Source organism: Acinonyx jubatus, chromosome A1, assembly GCF_027475565.1.
Source record: "Acinonyx jubatus isolate Ajub_Pintada_27869175 chromosome A1, VMU_Ajub_asm_v1.0, whole genome shotgun sequence".
Lineage (NCBI taxonomy): Eukaryota > Metazoa > Chordata > Mammalia > Carnivora > Felidae > Acinonyx > Acinonyx jubatus.
Window position 1 is genome coordinate 61,138,052 of NC_069380.1, and position 22,884 is coordinate 61,160,935.

At 34.0% G+C, this 22,884-nt stretch overlaps 1 long non-coding RNA gene across 1 annotated transcript in view; it reads right to left on the reverse strand.

Annotated features, from left to right (window-relative positions):
• Nucleotides 1–7,095: 7,095 nt before the first annotated feature.
• The window catches only part of LOC113600810 (uncharacterized), a 52,805-nt gene continuing 37,016 nt past the window's right edge, over nt 7,096–22,884 (reverse strand). The window contains exons 3-5 of the long non-coding RNA XR_008296213.1: nt 10,841–10,963; nt 8,458–8,528; nt 7,096–7,126 (exon numbers count right to left, since the gene is read on the reverse strand). This is a non-coding gene — a long non-coding RNA (uncharacterized LOC113600810). The remainder of the gene's footprint in view (nt 7,127–8,457; nt 8,529–10,840; nt 10,964–22,884) is intronic.

The following is a 22,884-nucleotide window of genomic DNA, read 5'->3' on the forward strand; positions in this document are numbered from 1 at the left end:
GAGAGATAAAAGAGAAAAAGAGAGAGAGAGAGCAGGGGTGTGGCAGAGAGAGAATCTTAAGCAGGCTCCAGGTGGAGCATGGAGCCCAACATGGCACTCAATTTCATGACCTTGAGATCATTACCTGGGCTGAACTCAAGAGTCCCTCTCTCCTGCCCCTCCCCTGCTCGCACTCTGTCTCTCTTTCAAAAATGAATAAACATTAAAAAAAACAAGTAAGCCATCCAGATTTCAATCCAGCAATACATTAACATAAAAAAAAATTAATCATTCCCTGATCAAGTGGGATTTATCCTGGGTCACACGGGTGGTTTGATATTCACAAACCAATCAACATGATACATAACATCAATATGAAAAAGAATAAGAGCCATATGATCATTTCAACAGACTCAGAAAAAGCATTTGACAAAGTACAATATCCACTTATGATTAAAAAAAAGAAGAACCGCAAAAAAATTGGTTTAGAAGAAACTGTCATCAACATTATAAAAGCCCTATATGAAAGCTCACAGCTAACATCATCCTCAGTGGGGAAAAAACTGAGAACCTGAGTGACAGAATGTCTACTGTCAACCACTTTTATTCCACATTGTACTGGAAGCCCTAGCCACAGCAATCAGACAATAAGAAGAAATAAAAGGCATCCACATTGGTTAAGAAAGAAGTAAAACTTTCACTATTTGCAGATGACTTGATACTATATGTAGAAAGCCCAAAAGACCACCCCAAAACTATTAGACTGATAAACGAATTCACTGAAGTTGCAGGATACAAAATCACTGTACAGAAATCATTTGCATTTCTATGCCCCAATAATAGAGAAGCAGAATGAGAAATTAAGAAGCAATCTCATTCTCAATTACACCAGAAATAGTAAGATACCTAGGAATAAAGTTAACTCAGGAAATGAAATACCCATACTCTAAAAACTACAAAACACTGATGAAAGAAATTGAAGATGATATAAAGAAATGGAGACATTCCACGCTCATGGGTTAGGAGAACAAATATTGTTAAAATGTCTATATTACCCAAAGCAATATACATAATTAATGAAATCCCCGCCAAAATGCCAGCAGCATTTTTTACAGAACTAGAGCAAACGATTCTAAAATTTGTATGGATCCACAAAAGACCCCAAATAGCTAAAGCAATCTTGAAAAAGAAAAGCAAATCTGGAGGCATCATAGTTTCAGGCTTTAAGTTATAATATAAAGTTGTAGTAATCAAAACAATATGGTTCTGGAAAAAAATACATATAGATCAATGAAAAAGAATAGAAAATCCACAAATAAATCCACAATTATATGGCCAATTGATCTGCAACAAATCATGAAAGAATATCCAATGAAAAAAAGTCTCTTCAACAAAGAGTGTGCGAAAATTGGGCAACATTGGAAAGAATGAAACTGGACCACTCTCTTACACCACACACAGAAATAAATTCAAAATGGATTAACGACCGAATCGGTGAGGCAGTAAACCATAAAAATCCTAGAGGAGAGTATAAGCAGTAACTTTATTGACATCAGCTGTAGTAACATCTTTCTAGATAGGTCTCCTGAGGCAAGGGAAATAAAAGTAAAAATGAAGCAGTGGGACTTCATCAAGATAAAAACTTCTGCACAGCAAAGGAAACAATCAACAAAACCAAAAGACAAGCTTTGGAATGGGAGAAGATATGGCAAATGACAGACCTGATAAAGGGTTAGTATCCAAAATATATGAAGAACTTATAAAATTCAATATCCAAAAACAAAAATCCAATTAAAAAAGGCACAGAAGCCATGAACAGACATTTCTCCAAAGAAGACATACAAATGGCCCACAGACACGTAAAAGGTGCTCATCATCACTTATCATCAGGGAGATGTAACACATAACTACAATATCACCTCACACCTGTCAGAATGGCTAACATCAAAAACGCAAGAAGCAACAGGTGTTGCCAAGGATGTGGAGAAAAAGGAACACTCCAGAGTGGTGTAGCCACTCTGGAAAGCAGTATGGAGTTTCCTCTAAATGTTAAATATATAACTACCCTACAATTAAGCAATAACTCTACTAAGTCTTTACCCAAAGAATACAAAAATATGAATTCAAGTTGATATATCCACCCTAATGTTTATAGCAGCATTATTTACAACAGCCAAATTATGAAAAAAACCCAAATGTCCATCAACTGATAAATGTATAAAAAAGTGGTGTGTGTGTGTGTGTGTGTGTGTATATACACACACACACACATATACACACATATTTGAAAGTTAAATTATATATATATATATATATATATATATATATATATATATATATATAGTGTTATTCAGCCTAAAAAAGAATGAAATCTTCCCATTTGCAAAAACATGGATGGAGCTAGAGAGCATTATGCAAGGCAAAATAAGATAAGTCAGTCAGATTTTACTTATGTCAGATTTTATACATGTGGAATTGTTTCATGTTTACTCATTTTTGAGAGAGACAGAGCAAGAGCAGGGGAGGGGCAGAGAGAGAGGAGAGCAGAGGATCTGAAGCGGGGTCTACATTGACAGCAGCAAGCCCTATGCAGGGTTCAAAGTGAAGGAACCGTGAGATTATGACCTGAGCTGAAGTTGGACACTCAACCGACTGAGCCACCGTGGCACCCCACTCATATGTGGAATTTAAGAAACAAAACAAATGAGCAAAGGGAAAAAGACATAGGCACACACACACAAGCCAAGAGACATACTCTTAACTATAGAGAACAAACTGATGGTTACCAGAGGGGAGGTGGGTGGGCGGATTGGTGAAATGTGTGATGGGGACTAAATAGTGACCCCTTCCAGCAGAAAAAAAAAAAAAGTAAAAGAAAAAGAAACCTGGTTACTTTTCAGTAGCAGAAAATGACCTGGCTTCTTTGAACAATTACTTTTTGCAACTAGAGAAAAGTTTTTCTCATTATAAAAACAAAGAGATTTTAGGGGCACCTGGGTGGCTCAATTGGTTGGGTGTCTGACTTTGGCTCAGGTCATGATCTCTCGGTTCACGAGTTCCTGCCCTGCCTCTGGCTTTGTGCTCACAGCTCAGAGCCTGGACCCTGCTTCCGGTTCTGTGTCTCCCTCTCTCCTTCCCCTCCCCTGCTCGCACTCTGTGTCTCTTTCAAAAATGAATAAATACTAAAAAAAATTTTGTTTAAAAACATAGAGATTTTGAAAGTTAAAAAAAATGTTTAAGCAAGAAAATCAAACTCACAGTTGATTTCACTAACAAGAGATGACCTGTGATCACATTTGGCTGAATTCGTATCTGCTTGTAAATTTTAACTTAACATCATACTACAAATATTCTCCATGACATTAATTAGTATTTAAAATGATTTTAATGGATAGCCAATTTTCCATTTTATAAATTTATTTACTTAGTCTTGTTCTAGTAAATCCTAAAGTCTTTCATTGTTATCAATAAAACTGTGATAAAAATCCCTGCACATAATCCTGTTAACATTCCTCATTTTGTAGAGGAGTGCTGTATATGCTAGTTCCCTGAGTAAGGCATGAATTTATTTCTAGCAAATGTGTTTACCAAGAAGAATTAATTTATTTACATAATCAACATCTTTCTGAGGAAAAGTGGATTTTTGCTTTCCTTCAAAAAAGAAAATTTTGAGTAAGAAAATAAAAATTATACTTAATTCTGCCACTCCAAGATAACCAATATGAGTAATTGATGCATTTCCACGTACAAATATCTTTTTTATTCAACAAAAAATTGAGCATTAAAATAGAATTAAGTAGACTCCAGAAATGCTATTTAATGTATTCCATACCATTATTTATTTAGCAGGACAGCAAATTTTATGACCTCTGCTCTGAGTGACTAGGAAGTCTAAAATCGATTCTGTCTATAGTTACATAGATACAATAATCGTTACAATCCTTCACTCCCTTCTCTGTTCCTATTTTATTTTTCATCCTAACTCTTTGATGGGTGTATATTTCTCACTACACTGTGAAATTTTTGAATGGAGTTACTATGGTTTATTTATTATTTAAATAGTGCTCAACAAGTGTGTCTTGAATAAAAATAAGAGCAAAAAAAAAACCCATTTCTTTTTACTCTTATGTAAGTCTGGTATTTAATTGATAAACCTAGTTTGCCAAAATATGCTGTATAAAATGGTGAGATTAATTTTATATTAGATTAGCATGATGAAAATCTGAAATAGTTTAAACTAACCTAGAAACCCAGCATATTTTAATTTAAAAAAATCTTGGAACACATTAGCTTCTTTCATGAAGACATCATATAAATCAAAATAAAATGAAACCATAAATTGTATTGTTAAAGGCTGTATTAAGACCAATAAAAATAAAGGCTTTTATTATTTTTAGTGAAACAAATAGCTATGAGAATTTTTCACCCAAAGCCACAACAATGAAGGTTTCTTGCAACTAAGTAATGATAAGATTTGTACCATTTTATGATATAGTAATTTAATTTAAGAAGGAAGTATATCATTTCATGAAAATAGTTAATAATCATGTTTTTAAAAATTATTGTTGTTACAATGCACCAATGTGATTTCTGCTTTGTCCAATAATACACACTGATTTGGGGTTACAGAGCTTTTAGATAACCTTGTAGTAGTTGCAGGGAATGATGAACATGTTAGCAGTAAGTCTGGAAGTGTGTTGGAAGAACACAACTTCATGGAGGCTTATGAGGACAAACATTGTCATAATATGCATTCCTTGGAACCCTTCCTCACTCATTTCCTATAGCTTTCCCTCGAACTTCATAGTGACTCTTTCACTACCCCCACCAATTATCTAAGAGAGCTGCAGAAACATATTTGATTGATTGATTGATTTGATTTGATTGCATGGATATTTGTTTTATTCTTTGAGTTTAATCTAAAACTCATTTTTTATTTTGTTTCTTATTACTTCATATTTTCTTTTTTTTTCAAAATATGTATCACATCTTCTTTATCCATTATCATTCGATAGACATTTAGGCTGTCTCCATAATATGGTTATTGTTGATAATGCTGCTTTAAACATCAGGGTGCATGTGCCCCTTTGAATTAGTATGTTTTGTATCCCTTGGATAAATACCTAGTAGTGCAGTTTCTGGGTTGTAGGGTTGGTTCTATCTTTAACTTTCAGAGAAATCTCCACACTGTTTTCCAGAGTAGCTGTACCAGTTTGCATTCTCACCAACATTCTAAGAGGGTTCCCCTTTCTCTGCATCCTTGCCAATATCTGTTGTTTCCTGAGTTGTTAATTTTAGTCATTCTGACAGGTGTGAGGTGATATCTCATTGTGGATTTGATTTGTATTTCCCTGATGATGAGAGATGTTGAGCTTTTTTTTCATGTTTGTTTGCCATTTGTATGTCTTCTTTGGAAAAGTGTCTGTTTATGATTTCTGCCCATTTCTTAACTGGATTATTTATTTTTGGGTGTCTTGAGTTTGATAAGTTCTTTACATATACGGATACCAAACTTTTGTCTGATATGTCACTTGTAAATATCTTCTCCATTCTGTGGGTTGCCTTTTCATTTTGTTAATTGTTTGCTTCCTATCATCAAGCTTTTTATCTTGATGAAACCGCAGTAGTTCATTTTAGCTTTTGTTTCTTTTGCCTCCAATGACATGTCTAGTAAGAAGTTGCTATGACTGAGGTCAAAAAGTTTGCTGGCTATGTTCTTCTCTAGGATTTTGATGGCTTATTGTCTCACATTTAGGTTTTTCATTCATTTTGAATTTATTTTTGTGTATGGTATAACAAAGTGGTCAAGTTTCATTCTTCTGCATGTTACTGTCCAATTTTCCCAACACCACTCGTTGAAGAGGCTGTATCTTTTCCATTGGATATTCTTTCCTGTTTTGTCAAAGAGGAGTTGACCATATAGTTGTGGATCTGTTGAAATACATCTTAAATATAGATAGTTATATGTGAAAATTATGAAGTTGCATATTATTTTTATAAGAATAGCTCCTGGTATACTTGATAAAATAATTTCTGTAACTGAAACTAATTTATATAGAAATTCCCTTTCTGATTTGAACAGAAACTTAAAGTCATTTTTTTTCAATTTTGTTTTGTTTTGTTTTGTTTGTTTTGTTTTTTTGGTCAATTTTGATTTCACCCCCTCTTTCTTTCTGGGTGTCAGGACTTCCAGATGCCTTTACAGTACCATGGTATCAGTGTAATGAGGGCTGGGACATAAGACAAGACATCCTTGGACCCTTCTTAATTTGGACAAATTTCTGGGTGGTTTAAAAAATGCAATTCATTCTTATTTTGTCTATGTTTCTTTTCTTCTTGTCTCCATAATTTTCTCACGGCTTCTTGTTTGTCCTGAGCCCCTTCTGAACCATTGTTTGGCATAGAAAAAATTCTGCATCTTTTTAGAACCACCTTAGGACAGAAAATATGTCTGTGAACTTGTTTTGGTCTTTTTCTACCTGAACACACCACAAATTCATTTCTATCATCAGTTACAAGATGACGTCACAGACAATAATTCTTGCCTTCTAAGGGTCCACTCCAGAAATCCTGACCACGTTTGTCTGAAAATTCTCAAGCTTACCTGAAAGTCCCCTTCTCCCACTCCCCTAGGGATTTAGACTCCAGTGGATGCAGAACCAGCCCCTTTCTCCAAGACCCAACCAACAATTATCTGCTTTCTTTTTGTCTTTTTTTAATTGTCTTGTTTGTTTTTTTAATTGAAGTATAATTAACATACAGTGTTATGTTTCAGATGTACAATATAATATTTCAACAATTCTATCACTCAGTGTTCATCAGTATATGTGTACTCTTAATCCCCTTTGTCTATTTCACCCCTCCTCCTACCCACCTCATGCTGTCTTTTTGTTAGAACAGTTGGAGTTGGGATTGTCTTTTACCCATTATGGATTCTTCCATCCATGTTTTAAAAGTATAAATAAACTTCATTCATAGAATATATTAAGACTTAGCTGAGTTTTGGATGAAAATTTTTTCTGCTAAACTTATGTCACAGCAGTAAGTTTCAAAGAATTATTTTGAAGTTCAAAATACATGAAATGATTTCATTATTTTGCTTTCTCTTACCTTATCATCCTTCTTTTTCTTGAGGTAATGAATGCCACTGATAATATAAAAAAAATAAAGAAAACAAGTTATCAAAAACAAAAACCGTATCTGTACATTTATGAAACTGTTATTACTGAATAATAGTAGTAGTAAATAAGGGCCTATGTGACATAAATTGTCCTCTTTAAGTGCCCGAGAATGATATCTAGGAAGTGTATCCACCAGCCTTGGGCTCCTCAGCCACACCCAGGAGGCAGAATAAGTTCTTCCTGGGAAAGCAGGACTCTACACTCAAAGAGAATGGTGGCAATTCAAGTCAAAGTAAAGTCAGCAATAATCATACAAAATATACCTCAAGTTCTGGGAAAACATTTCTGGGAGGAACTGAGTCCAGTTGATATGATGGATGTTTATATTTCAGGACCATATCTGAAGGACTCTACTCTCTCACTAACCTAATGCAGGACCCTGGAACAATTACTGAAGTTGTCTCTTACCCAGGTTGCATTAACTGCAGTCGTAGAGAGAGGGTTCAAAGAAAACAAGACAGATTTATCAAGTTGTTTCATAGCTGTATGAATCTTGTATTTAATACATTCAATTCTATAACTTCAAAAAATATTTCCCTAGGCTTTCAGAAACTGTAAATAAGGTGTCAACATTTTAAAAGTAGGTAAGAAAACACTACATGTGTTTCCTTTTATTTATTATGACCCTGGAAAATTTTCTGGGCATTTATCTTTATCTGAATAATGGAAAAATTTTTAAATGGGGTGAATTTAAACATATTAAAGAGTAGAAAACCTATTTGCTACTGTATCATACTCAAAAGACTATTTGGACAGATAATCCCAGCTTTATACTTGCTTAGACTTGAGTGTTTTAAATGAAGTAAAAAACGTGAGAACTGTAACTACAGGAGAACAGGGCAGGACTGACAGTTGCTGTCTCTGAGCGTGTTCATGGTCATGGTACCTTTTACAATAAATGGTACATTTTAAAGGAAATATGTTGACAAGACCTGATGTCATGTTCATGGAACCCATTAAAGGAAATAGTGTTGAAACAAGTCCACAAGCTTCATAGAGAAGATAGGTATGAAGGAGGAGTATTTTATATGCGTCTTTTCACACCAACTGGGAACTTCAAATTATTTTCAGTTATGCTTTACACTCTGATGTTATAAATTGTGCCTTCCCATGGGATAAACTAATCCATGTAAAACCCAAAAAGCTATATTTTCTGTTGAATATGTAAATAAAGTTTAGGAAGTTTGACTTCTTACTCAACCATTTCAAGATTCACTAACAGAATGGTTAAAACAGTGCTCACAGTTCTGCTCAGGGGTAAGTTCAATTCGTTTGGTGAAATTTAGAAAGACACTACCTTCCCTAAGAACCACGACCACGATGATGTCACACTTGAGCCTCCATAAGGTGAGAAAGGTAATGAGTGCCCTGCAACAACAACAAAAAATAGTTTACTAAGACTCAAGCTAGGATTTTTCAGGAGTTTGATCATTATATGTATTAATAACTATCTTATTAAGTGGAAGTCTTAAATATAGAGTCAAACTGTAATCCAATTTGTATCCTCACATTTGTGATGCAATTAATATATGACTCACCAACAGTTCTTCAAACTTTCTGTCCTTAAGAAAATAGTACAAGGTCACTACTATGTACCCTTTTGTTGACCTTGCCATGAGACCAAAGGGAAAAGGAAGGAATCATCACAGTCACAAAACTAGGATGTAACCCAGTACTTATGAACACTGCTTCCCAGGTTGCAGCAAATAGTCAACTAAATGATAAGGTTCGGGTCACTGGCATATCAGTAACTGAAATACCAGTGACAAATAAAACAGTATAACCAACCCGCCCACCCCCCCGCCGAGAAACTAAATTCAAAAACATGTAGAAGATGATTAATAACTTATTCCTTCCCTCTTGCCCCCAAATATCTACAAACAATTCTCTGAAAAACATAATCAAACCTAAACAATAGTTAAATAGATGCCTTAACAGGATGTGATATTTCTGGATGACAAGAGGCATAGCAAGAGATTTGTTAATAGGATGATGTAGGGGAAGGCTGCTTCTCAAAAAATAGGTCTGAGTAATTTATATGCTTCTGACAAATGACCACAAACTATTCTGAGTTTGTATCATTGAGCTGATCAAAATGATCTTCACAATGAGGCATTTCCGCCCATGGCATCATCAGGAATTAGAATAAAAAGTCCCTTCCATTTTATAATAAGTACAAATGTGAACTTTCCATGTACTTCCCCGAATTCTTGTGTGTGTGTGTGTGTGTGTTATTTCAAAAAAATGTTTTTTTAAAACACCTCTTTTTATTTATTTATTTATTTATTTATTTATTTATTTATTTAGGCAAACAGGATTTACTTCCTCTGTGGTGCATACTTAGGTAATCAATTTAGGGCCATTGACAGTTTTAGACTGAACTCAAAAAGACAGTGACTTTTTAACCCACTTACTGTCTAAAAGTTATAGGGAAGGCAAAACAATAGAATGGCTTGCTTAAAAATTTAAACTTTGTCTCTACTGAAAGAATTTTAGATGGACTGGTGGAAGCTTTGTATGACACAAAACATTTCCTTAAGAACAGGACACTCTATGGATCTGTCTCATTCATTTCATTCTAGGATCCCACAATCTCTTAATTCAGAGTGTACCTTAAAACAAAACAATACAATACAAAAGGAAACAAAAAACCCACTATCTCTACCTCTAAAACATGGAAATTATGGTTTCAAAGGTAGTCATTGTCATTTCAAGGGAAGAAACACAGGAGCTTTGATTGTATGTATAAAAATTACATAAAAGGGTAAAATCATGGAGAAAGTGTGAGGAAACAGAAGTAGTGACAGCTTTTTATTAGTAAAACTATCTCTCTGTATAATAATGTCCTGAAACTCCCTAGGAAATGATGTATCTTGGACTTTCCCTGTATTCAGGCACCACCATAATATCAATGAATCATCTTCAGTGCTTTAGTAAAGACAAACAATGAGTGTGCCTGGGTGGCTCAGTCAGTTAAGCATCCAACTTCAGCTCAGGTCATGATCTCACAGTTTGTGAGTTTGAGCCCTGCGTTAGGCTCAAACAGTGGATCAATTGCCCTGAAGCCAAAACAAACTTGGAAAGTTGTGGAGATCAAACAAACACTACCTTTATGGCACAAATATGAAGGTAGAAAGCAGACTTTGAGTGCTTGTGAGCCATTAAAACTGAAGGCTAATAACTACTTACATAAATCACACCTGAGAAGATAATTTTCTTTTTCCGGGAAACTGGAGATGGAGTTGAGTCTTGTCAGACTGCTTCCAAAGACCATGGCCTTAATGAAGTTCAAATAATTAAATGGGACATGGGATGTCCTGAGAGTTCTGTATATTGCTCATTCTCTCCAGACTGCAGTCATTTAAACAAGAGGTGTTTTATTGAAAGCATTTACAGTGGAAGGAAAATTTAAAAATTTACTCTAAATATAATTGGAAAATTAACAGCCAAACTGTAGCCTCATGAAACCATCTCAGTTCAAACTGTCTTACTGAAGCTTATAAGGAGCTGTTCGCTCCTGTATGGGGGGGATAAGGTATCATAACCTGAGCCATACATTCATTTTGATACTATCTGGCTCACTTAATTTTACTTTTTTTTTTTGAATAAAAAAGGCCACCAGTAAAAAAAAATCAAAGCATATTTCTCAGAAGAAAAAGAGGAAGAGAAAAACATCACACCTTGTGGCTGCAGTTGCAATGTGAATCTTCATGGACGGGAACATTTTTACTTTAAATTGTCTTTCAAAATCCAGATATTAATACTCTCTAACCAAATGCTGCAGTTATGTTGAGCTCTCATTCCTGGAAGAAAAATAGGAGGTTAGGAAACAAATACAAAACAACTGTGTGAAGAAAGGAACATGGGAATTGAATATTGTATTGAGACAGAGGTAGCTAGTGTCCCAGTGCCTACAAGGCACGAATCATGGCAGACTTAAAATATAAGCTACCTGGCCAGAAACTAAATGCTGAGAAATTTGAAGTACTTTACTTCTAGTTCTGGAAAAATGGATAACCATGAATTTTTTTTTCTAATGAAATGGTATGAAATATCAGATATAATAATGATGAAAGTATTAATGCATAACTGGACTCACAGAAACTACGGGAAACCCATAAATGAGAAAGAAAATGTCATAAACCTATGAACAAAAGTGGGAACAGCACTGGGAGTGGAATCATTGGATTTTGTAATAGTAATGGTCTTGGGTGTTTATGGTTGTGAGGAAATCAGGTTTTGTAACAGTGATGGTCTTGCGTGTTTATGATCGTGAGGAAATCAGAGGTAAGACTATGTCCTATAAGTACTATGAGGCATGAAGATGGAACTGAGACTATCTTCAGGGACTACGAAAGGGAGAATGAAATAATTTCTGGCCATAAGCACAGTGATATGAAATGCAGGCTTGTTTAAGCAGGTGAAAGGGAGTGAGAAATACAGGTTTCCAGTTACAGATTAAAGAAGTCACAGGAATAAAAGGCACAGCGTAGGGAATACAGTCAATGATATTGCAATGGTGTTGTATGGTAACAGATGGATAGCTACACTTGAGTATAAAACATAACTTATAAAGAAGTTGAATCACCATGTTGTACACCTGAAACTAATGTAATATTGTATAGCAACTATACTCAAAACAATTTTTTTAAAAAGCAGGTTTGCTTATGCTTAGACTTTGGGAAAGGACTAAATATCTCCCCCAAGATAATATTATCTTGAAAATGTGTTTTGCATCTGTTTACAGTTTGAAGTTGTATATGCTGCACTGTGTAACTTGAGAAATTAATATAAAAAACACTGATATGTCTCCAAGGCGAAAACAAAATGCTATGGAGACACTATCTCACAACTCAGGCAGTATAAGCTGAATACAGACCTAAGAAATATCCCCACTGAAAATTACCTTAGAAATAAAAAATTAAAATTCATGAAGAAACAATTAACCATGAGTGAAAATCAGCAAGTTACAGTAAAACCTTGGATTGTGAGTGGCTTATCTGTGAGTGTTCTGCAAGATGACCAAACATTTCTAATAAATTTTAACCTGATAAAGAGTGTACAAGCAGTACAAGATGCAGAACATCACATGATCACAAGTGAGCCAATGGTTCTTGAAATTTGCTTTTATATACAAGTGCTTTGGATTACAAGCATGTTTCCAGAATGAATTATGCTTGCAAACCAAGGTTTTACTGTATTTTGAACAGATTGAGTCACACTTTAATTACTTGAGATAATGAATAATAAGAAAATTTATTTGAAAAAGAATGTAAGTTGTAAAAGTTTACTGAGTGAGTACTGGCTGACCCAGATAATTATCAATTCAAGGCTAGGATATAAGGAAGGGGATTTTTGATGCAAATGACTGAGTTCACATTTGTAGGGTTATAAAATAACTAATGAATTACTGCATTAAGATATAAATTGAACCCAGTAGGAAAGATGAATCAGGGAAAAAGTAAACAAATTTCAAAATAGTTTGCTGATTGGTGATCGAAACCAATGTTGAATCTAAATTCCATAAGTAAAACAACAAACTTAAAATCAAAGCACAGCTCCATAACATTAGCATGTAAAATAAATGGAAGGACTCGAATAAAGAAATAAATTTTAAAATTTGTATTAGACAATTCTCTTTTAAAATTACAACAAAGAGAGGTGACTGGGTAGCTCAGTCGGTCAAGTGTTGGACTCTTGATTTCGGCTCAGGTCATGATCTGATGGTTCATGAGTTTCAGCCCGCATTGGGCTCTGCACTGATAGTGAAGAGCCCGCTTGGGATTTTGTCTCTCTCCTTCTCTCTTTGTTCATCCCCTACCTGTGCTCTCTGTCTCTATCTCTTTCTCTTCAAAATAAATGAATAAACTTAAAAAAAAAAAAACAAAACAAACATAATTGATCAATATTACTAAATAAACCGAATCAGTAGTTTAAATAAACTTCCAAGGAATCAACAGAGAGACAAATTCTAACAAATGTGTAGGAGGAAAAAAAATACTTGAAAAACTTCATAGAAGATAAAAACAGTTGCAGCTACCAACAGAAAAAATGTATTGATATTTTAAAAATAATATATTAGCATAAAAATCAAATGATGCATTAAAAACTAAAACATGAACATGTAGGGCTAGTTCCAAAAATGGATATATGAGGTTTATCTTAACATAGTTTAACAATAAATTTGGTAAAGAAGTAATTTACCATATTAAGTGATTAAAGGAAAAAAAAAACCACTGAAGATAGTAAATATTTATTGAACACCGCCTTTGAGCTGTTCCCAACCATTAGGGAAGAGAGGTGAACAAAACAAACAAAATCTGTATTCTTTTTGTAAAAATGTTTACTTATGTATTTTGACAGAGGCAGAGAACGAGCAGGGCAAGGGTAGAAAGAAAGGAGAGAGAGAATCCCAAGCAGGCTCCACGCTGTCAACACAGAGGCTGAAGCAGGGCTCAATCTCAGGAATTTCGAGATCATGACCTGAGCTGAAATCAAGAGTCGACTGTTTAACTGACTGAGCCACCCAGGTGCCCCACAAACTTTGTATTCCTAATGCTTTCTTTCTACTGGAGGAGAAAGTAAGCCAAGCAAGTGAATAAAATTCAATATTATGTTAAGAAAAAATACAAAAACAAAGAATGGTAAAATGAAATGCACGTGTGTAGAAGTGGATGAGGAAAAAACCAAAACCTGCATGCAAAATCATGGTGGAAACAACGGGAAGACGTTTACTTTAAAAAGCACAGAATATTGAAACATTTAGAAAAAACTGTTAAAAGTGTTGGAAAATTTCAATATTGTAATGATGTAAACTCTCCCTAAATTGGTCTACAAATCAATGCAAAAAATGTGATGTTAGCTGTAATTTTTTGTAGACGACCTTTATCAGTCTTTGCAATTTCTCTTCTCTTCTTAGTTTGCTGATAGTTTTTACCAGGAATCAACACGGACTTTTAGTGCAATGCTTTTTTTCTTTTTCTATTGAGGTAATCATGTTTTGTTTTTGCTCTTGATGATGTTGTTGTTATTATGATAATTTACGTTGATTGGTTTTTGCATGTTAAGTCAATATTGCATTTGTGGGGCAAAGTTCACGATGCATTATTTTTTATATGTATTATTGGGTTTGATCTGCTAATATTTTGTCTAGAAGTTTTGCATCTATGTTTGTCAGGAATTTTTATTATGTTTATTTATCCCAGTATAGATTTTATTTGGTTTTGGTAAAAACATAATACTGACATGATAGAATGAATTAGGAAGTATTTCCTTCTCTCCGATTTCCTGGACAAGTTTGTGTGGAATTGTTTTCTGTTTTTGTTTTTGTTTTTCCCTTAAGTCTTTGGTAGAATTCATCAATGAACATGGAAATATTTTTAACCATAAATTTAATTTATAGCATTGCTATTAGACTATTCTTTTTTACCTGTTTTTTGTTTTAAACAGCTTTACTGAAATGTATTTACATATCTTCGAATTTACCTATTTAAAATGTACAGTTAGTTCAGTATTAGCATATTTACAGAGTTGTGCAATTATCACAATTTAATTTCAGCACATTACCATCACCCTAAAAAGTAACCTTTTTCTCATTAGTAGATAATCCCATTTCTCCTCATTAACCCCAGCCTTAACCAACCACTAATCTACTTCTATCTCTAGAGATTTGTCTTTTCTAGACATTTCATAAAAAGCAAATTCAAATGATCAATGTTATTTTGTTTATAACATTTTTCATTTAACATAAGGATCTTGAGGTTCCTCATGTTTTAGCATGCATCACTACTTGGTTCTTTTTTATTATTGAGTAATATTTCATTGTTCAATTATACCGCTTTTTGTTTATGCATTAAATGGTTGATTGACATTTACATTGTTTCCACTTTGAGTATTATAAATAATGTTGCTCTGAACATTCATGTACAAATTTTTATATGGGTATATGTTTTCATTTCTCTTGGTTATAAACCTAGGAATGAAATTTATGGCTTATATGGTAACTCTATGTTTAACATTTTTCAAAACTGGCCACCTGATTTCTAAAGCCGCTATATACCATTTTATGTTCTTACCAGCAGTGTGACAATTCTAAGGTCTCCACATCCTCATCAATACCATTATTGTCTGTTATTGTTATTAAAGTCATTCTAGGGGCGCCTGCGTGGCTCAGTCGGTTAAGCGGCCGACTTCACCTCAGGTCATGATCTCGCAGTCCGTGAGTTCGAGCCCCGCATCAGGCTCTGTGCTGACAGCTCAGAGCCTGGAGCCTGTTTCAGATTCTGTGTCTCCCTCTCTCTGACCCTCCCCCGTTCATGCTCTGTCTCTCTCTGTCTCAAAAATAAATAAACATTAAAAAAAATAAAAAAAAAATAAAAAAAAATAAAGTCATTCTAGTGAGTGTGGAGTGGTTTCTCATTGTGGTTTTGGTTTGTACTTCTCAATGACTAATGATACTAAGCATTTATTAATTTCTTTACTGGCCATCTGCATATCTTCCTTAGAGAGTGCTGAAATTCGTGGCCCAGCTTTAAAATTGGTATATTTATCTACTTAGCTTTCAGTTGTAAGAGTTTTTTTATGTAGTCTGTAGTCAAGTCCCTTATTAAGTATATGATTTACAAATATTTTCTCTAGTGTCTGTGGTGTCTTTTTTACCATTTTAGTTAATTCATTATTTAATAATAATAAATAATAATAATAAAATTATTATTGTTTTATTTAATTAATAAATTATTATTTCTATGTATTCATATATTTCTTGTTAGTGGGTTTAGGTATACTTTCTTTTCAAGGAATCTGCTTTATCTAAGTCGTTCAATTGTTAGAAATAATGTTGTTCATAATTATCCTTTATTATTCTTTACTGTCTATAGCATCTCTAGGAATGATTCCTCTCTCATTCCTGGTAAGTTGTGTATACTCTTTTGTGTTTTTGTTTTTGCTGATGATTGTCAATTTCATTAGTCTTCCCAAAAGATTCAGGTTCTGGTTTTATTCAGGGTGTGCGCGTGTGTGTTTATGTTTTCAATTATTTTTTATTTCCTCTAACGTCTTTATTTTCTTCTGATAACTGTGCATGTATATATTTTGTTCTTCAGTTTCCAGTTTTAAGTTGGAAGCTCAAGAAATTGATTGAGATTTTTTCTTATTTTTTATATAGACATTTAGAGATATAAATTTTCCAATTTTTATAGTTTTAGAGCTATGCCACACATTCTAATATGGCATGTATCTATTTTCATTTAGTTTAAAATACTTTCTAATTTCCCTTTTGATTTCTTTTTGACCTGTCGGTTAGTTAGAAGTAGGTTATTTAGTTTCCACATATTTGGGGATTTTTCAGAGGATTTTCTCTTATTGGTTTCTAATTTAATTTCACTGTGGCCAGACATCATTTATATGACTTAAATCCTGTTAAATTTACCAAGAGTTGACTTATGGCCCAGGATCTGCAAAACTCTTTCAAATGTCCTTTAAAATAATATGTATTTTGCTAGTAGAGGGTGAAGTGTTATATAAATATTATTATGTTGGTGATTAATAATGTTCAAGTCCATTATATTTTTGCTGATTTTTCTATTCTATCAATTATTGAGAGAGGAATGTTGAAATTTCCAATACAATTTGATATATCTTCTCCTGAAAATCTGTCAGTTTTTGCATCATGCATTTGTAAGCTCTCTTAATTAGGTATATACTGTTTGGAATTATTATGTTATTAGTTAACTGACAACTCTGTTTTTAAGAAACGGCTATTTTTTATATTTATCAAGATTCTTTGCTTTTGAAGCTATTTTACCTGACATGCTATATATTCTTTTAAAGTGTACTTATTTATATTTGAAAAAAGAGAGAGCAAGTGGGGGAGGAACAGAGAGAGAGAGAAAGAATCCCAAGCTGACTCCACGGCCTCAGCACAGAGCCCAATGCAGGGCTCACACTCATGAACCATGACACCATGACCTGAGCTAAAATTAAGAGTCAGGCACTCAAGTGACTGAGCCACCCAGGCACCCCATCTCTATTTTAACTAGTGTTAATATTATATATCTTATAATATCATTTTACTTTGAAATCTATGCCATGGTATTTGACACGTATTTCTTTTTAAAAAATTTATTAATGTTTTAATGTTCATTTATTTTGAGAGAGAGAGAGCACATATGCACATGCAAGTGGGTGGATGGACAGAGAGAGAGACAGAGAGAGAGAGAGAGAGAGAGAGAGAGAGAGAGAGAGAGAGAATCACAAGCAGGCTCTGTGCTGACAGATACGGGACTTGAACTCAAACTATGAGATCGTGACCTGAGCCAATATTAAGAGTTGGATGCCTGCACCAATTTGCATTCCCACCAACAGTGCAAGAGGATTCCCGTGGGAAACCCATGGGGGAGGAGAAGGAAAAAAAAAGAGGTTAGAGTGGAAGAGAGCCAAAGCATAAGAGACTCTTAAAAACTGAGAACAAACTGAGGGTTGATGGGTGTGGGAGGGAGCGGACGGTGGGTGATGGGTATTGAGGAGGCCACCTTTTGGGATGAGCACTGGGTGTTGTATGGAAACCAATTTGACAATAAATTTCATATATTAAAAAAATAAATAAATTAATTAAAAAAAAGAGCTGGATGCCTAACTAGCTGAGCCACCCAGGCACCCCAACATGTACTTCTTGTAGGCAATGTATAATTATATCATTTTTCTTCTTCCTGAAAATCTCTGTGTTTAATTAGGGCATTTTAGTCACTTGCAGTTGATATGATTATTGATATAGTTTTTAATCTATTAACTGAATTTTGCTATTTTATGATTCTATTCTTCTTTTATCTACTTATTAGTGTAACTGTTTGTTAGCTGGTGGATATTTTATTAGAGTCTAGTGTGTACATATCCTTCAAATTCAAGAGCCTGGAGGACTCCCCTTCGGTTTCTCACACCTTAGCCATGGCCTAGACACTCTTCCATGGCAGTGAGCCAGTACAATTTAAGAACTCATCTCATTTGTTTCCTGGTTTTCAGTTAATATTTTTGTTGTTGTTGCCTGATGTGCAATATGTAAACAAAATGAAACAAAACAGAACTATTGATTTTGTCCCTGTTTTTCTTTGAATTAGGTGGGAGACTAAATGTGGTCTTTGCTTCTAAATCTTGGCAGAAAGCAGAAGTCTTTTAACATTTACTGAGTACTTATATCAGTCCCTCTAAGTTAGGCACTTCTATTATCTTTATCTGTGTACTAAATCAATATGGAATAACAACAATCTTGCTTGAAGCATTTATTACTTTTAATGTTTCAGAAAAACCTATAGTTGCATATACAAACTTATGGCTATTATGAAAGTTGGAGAAAATTTAGCTCTTGATGAATACTACCTTGACTTCAAGCATAGAGTTGGCTAATTTGAATCAATAGTGACAAATCAGCTTCCACTGCAACCACATAATTGTCAACAGCTTCTTGTCAACAGGAGAGACTGAGGTTGAAAATAAAATTACATTTTCATTCCTATCCTTATATCCTCTTCTCTCTGTTCACAGGTTATGTGGGCCATTCGCAGTTTGTTTGCTTGTTTTTTCCTCCACTGAGAAAAAGAGGCCACTAAGTGCCTTCTATTGTAATTCAGAGAAACAAAACTCAAAATCGTTTTATTTCTTTGAGTTCTTGCATTTAACAGTTTATAATAATTTTCGACCTTTTTAGTACTAGTTTATCTAATCTTTGCTTATGATACTACCATCCCCAGTATGCTGTATGACTGAAAGTGTACCATACGTATATTTGGTCTGCAATAGATTTAATCAATTTCACTATGTTTATGGAATTGCCCTGTTTTAGAAGAGGGAATCTGTCTTTGTCCAGCATCACAGACTGTACTTACTTTTTTTCCTTCAGTTTCAGTGAGTGATATTCTCTGTCAAAATCAATATCCTCTGCCAGTGACCACGAAAATATTCTCTGTTATTTTATGGAATCTCATTGTGTCTCTTTTATGATGTATTTTCTACATCTTTTGGACCTTTCTTTCTGTTGATTTTTTATTGTTTTTGTTCTCTGTGATTCTTTCTTCACATCTGAATGAACAGCTCAATTTTCTCCTATTTTACAAGAACACTACGTGACCATTCATTTACCTCTACTGTAATATCTTTATAGTTTTCTTTAAGTTGTAGTCTCAGAAACTCAATTCTTCCCAATGCCTTTATTACTAAATTCCAATTAACTCTGGTTCTATATAATCTAAATTCTTGGTGAAACTTCCTGGCTAAAGGAAGCCAATGTCTTTCATGTTGCAAATTTGTTAAATATATTTAATCCTATTAGATATTTCTGTTCCATTGAGCATACTATATGTTCAATCTTGTATGTTCATTCTTTCCCAAACTAGAAACCTTGGCCTCATTAATATTGTTTTAAAGAATGTTAATACTTAAATTGTGCACAAAGTACCATGCTCAAATAAATTGGAGAAAATCTATGAAATAAATCTAAGCAACTTTATCAATATAAAGATGGGGGATAGAGCATCCACAATCTCAAGCAAGGTTCTAAAATTATTTTTTAAATACATATGACAATATATTTTATCACAACTTCAGTGACACAACCTTACTCTTTTGCCTCCCCGGTACTAGTCTTTCTTCTTTTTGTATTTCTTGGCACTTTAAGTACCTATGTGACTCTATTCTCTACAGTTGACCCTTATATATTTCTTCTCCTGCTTCTCACTCTTTTTACTCTTCTATAGAGATCCCACATATTCTCATAATCTCAACATGCTCTTATCTTTAACTTTTATGTTCGCACTTGGGTATAATTTAAACTCAAATATCTATGTGCCTGTGGGATAAGTCATTTGCATGTCTGCAGCTGTATCATACTTAATAATTTTAAAACCACAGTTGTTAAAGTTTTCCCCAAATTTGATTGGCTTTCTACTTTCCCCATCTCAAATAATAGAATCAAAAACAACTGTGTGACCCAAACTAGAAATCTGGACATCATCTGAGTTATTTTAGATTCTTTTAGAACTTACAAATTCCACAAATAATTAATTATAATATGAAGTCAATATTGTTCTTAAATTGTTCTCAAGAAGTGTTGGCTTGCAAGATAGAAGTCAATCTTTTGTAATCTAACATGGGAGGGACATTCTGTCAACATTGCCGTATTCTACTGATCAGAAGCAAATTATACAAGAAAAAGAGATTATACAAGACATTATTAGGGGCATCTCATAGGCTGTCTGCCAAACATTCCATAAATCATGAGAATTTCAAGGCAAATATTGTGTTGAAGGATTAACGTCATTATTATTAAGTCTGGTTTGGAAAGTGCATTTTGGACCCAGAGCCAAGGCAGCCTTCCTACTATACATCCAGTGTAATGAACCTACTCACTAGTTTATACATATCCCTCTTCAGGGTTGGGCCAGGCCCAGTGAGCTTATAAGAAAAGGGAGTGGGAAATGAGCCTCTTGATGACATGTGGTTTTCAGCTATATCACCAAGAAACTGACCAATAAAGACCCCAGTGAATGCATCCCTCCTTTTATGGAGGACCAGTTTAGCAATGAAGAGAAGGAAGAATCTTCTCCTCATTAGCTGAAAGAAATCTCTTATTACAAAGAATTCAAAAAAGTAAGAAAGTGTTTCTTCCTTGACATCTAAAAATCCACAAGTGACAACCATATTACCATATAGGCACCATTACTGTTTTATGGTCTTAGTAGATCAATCTATGGAATTAGTAGATCTGTACTGAGATCTCATCTTTTCTTAATACCCTTTAACAACATGGAACATAATAATTCGAGTCTTGGACAATTGGTGGGTTCAGTTGTAAAATTTTCTTTGGGAAATCACCGTGTCATATCATTGTCCTATTTTATGTTTGTTAATATTAAACAGACACACAATTCAGAATGACCCTTTTCATGCATCAGATGTGGACACTTGATAGTCAAAAATGGTTTTATTATTAAACTGTACATTCAGTTGCTTGTGAGTTTTAAAGGCTAATATTTGAGGTGAAAAATGTGCTAACCAGAAGGAGTTTCTCAGAGGTCTTTGCCCTGTTCAGAGGTTTTTGTATCTGCTTCCCCTTCATTTACTTCGTATTTCTTTGTTGTTATATCTTCAAATAAACCCATATTGATGCAGGAACTCTAGCTTCTGTGTATGTCAGTGAGAATTTCATTACTGTCAACTACTCAGCTTCATAACGATCTTCAGATCACATCTTACCCAGATCCAATTATTTCAGAGAAAGACAGTGATCTGTTAGTCAGTTCTCCCACCAACAAAATACAAAGGAATTGACTGAACCATTGGAGGTGAGATTCAGGTTATATATAATAAAGAGCTTCATTATAAATGGGTGGTAGCCACTAGGACGTCATTTTAAATTTTCAAATTATTTACCTTGAAATCGATCAGAAATAATATAATGTAATACATTTGAGAAGATACTGAATTTTACCAAGAATCCTGTAGTTATGTAAAGTTTAACATTTTAATTATGCTATAATCTCTATATAGTGTACTATTAACTAATTTATCTTTTTGGCAGTTACTTTATGTCACGATGTTTCTCAGCCTACCTGTCACACTTTGCCATCTGTCTCTCTTTTCTCACATATGACTTCTTAAAGTCAACTGCATCGACTTTGCACAGTGAGAAACTACAAGGTATTTTAATGTAGTTTTATTGTTTACTGTCTATTTCCAGAAAGGTTTCAGAATTTCAATATTAAAATGAATATGTTTAGACATTTATATGCCAGATAAACAGTATGATTCCAGATGGTTTAAACAAACTCGGTAGACTTTTTTAAAAAGTCAGATTGCCCTGTGCATCCCACATTGAAAATCTTTTGCTTCATGTTGTGATCTAAGATATAAAATATTACAAAAGTACACTAATTAATGACTAATGTATACATGATAGACAAGAATATATGAATAATATTTTAGGCAGTAAATGTTCTTAATTTATCCTTAGTTAACTTTAAGCATTACTTGTTTGAGTCAAATATAATCCTGAAAATACCATCCAGAAACAATTTGTAGAGTGTGTGTGTGTGTGTGTGTGTGTGTGTGCGTGCTATTTCTATATATAAGTATGTGTTTATAGATATAAACAGTTTGCCTATTTCTATATTAATAAAGACAGATGCTGCATTCCTTTTAAGAACTAATCAGTCTCTATGAAGGCGAGATCAAAACTACTAGAAGAGATCCAGCAAATTCCTGTTTGATTAGTTTAATGATAAATTTGCTTACTGGCACCATTGCCTAAATTTCTATTTTCAAGCACTGTTCTAGGTATTGAAAATATAGAATAAATCAGAAAACCTTAACCTTAAGGAGCTTACTATTTTAATGAGGTAGAAAAAAATCAGTAAGTTAAGAAATTTTAGATTGTGATAAAGGTTATGAAGGAAATAAATAAACAGAGCAATATAATGGAAAATTCTGTTGGTGTGAAGGTTTACATTAGACAGGGATATCAGGAAAGACCTCGTGTAAAGATATGTAACTGAGGCCTAAAGGTAAAAAGGATTCAGGCGCATTACAGTAGGGAAATGAGCATTTGAAGTGTGCATTTGAATTATGACAAACTGTGCAATGCACCTCTTGTCAATATGATTAAGGGGTGTATTGTGAGCAAAGAAGGGAGGTTGCAGATAAGACTGAAGTGTGAGAGCAGAAACCTACAAAATGAGTA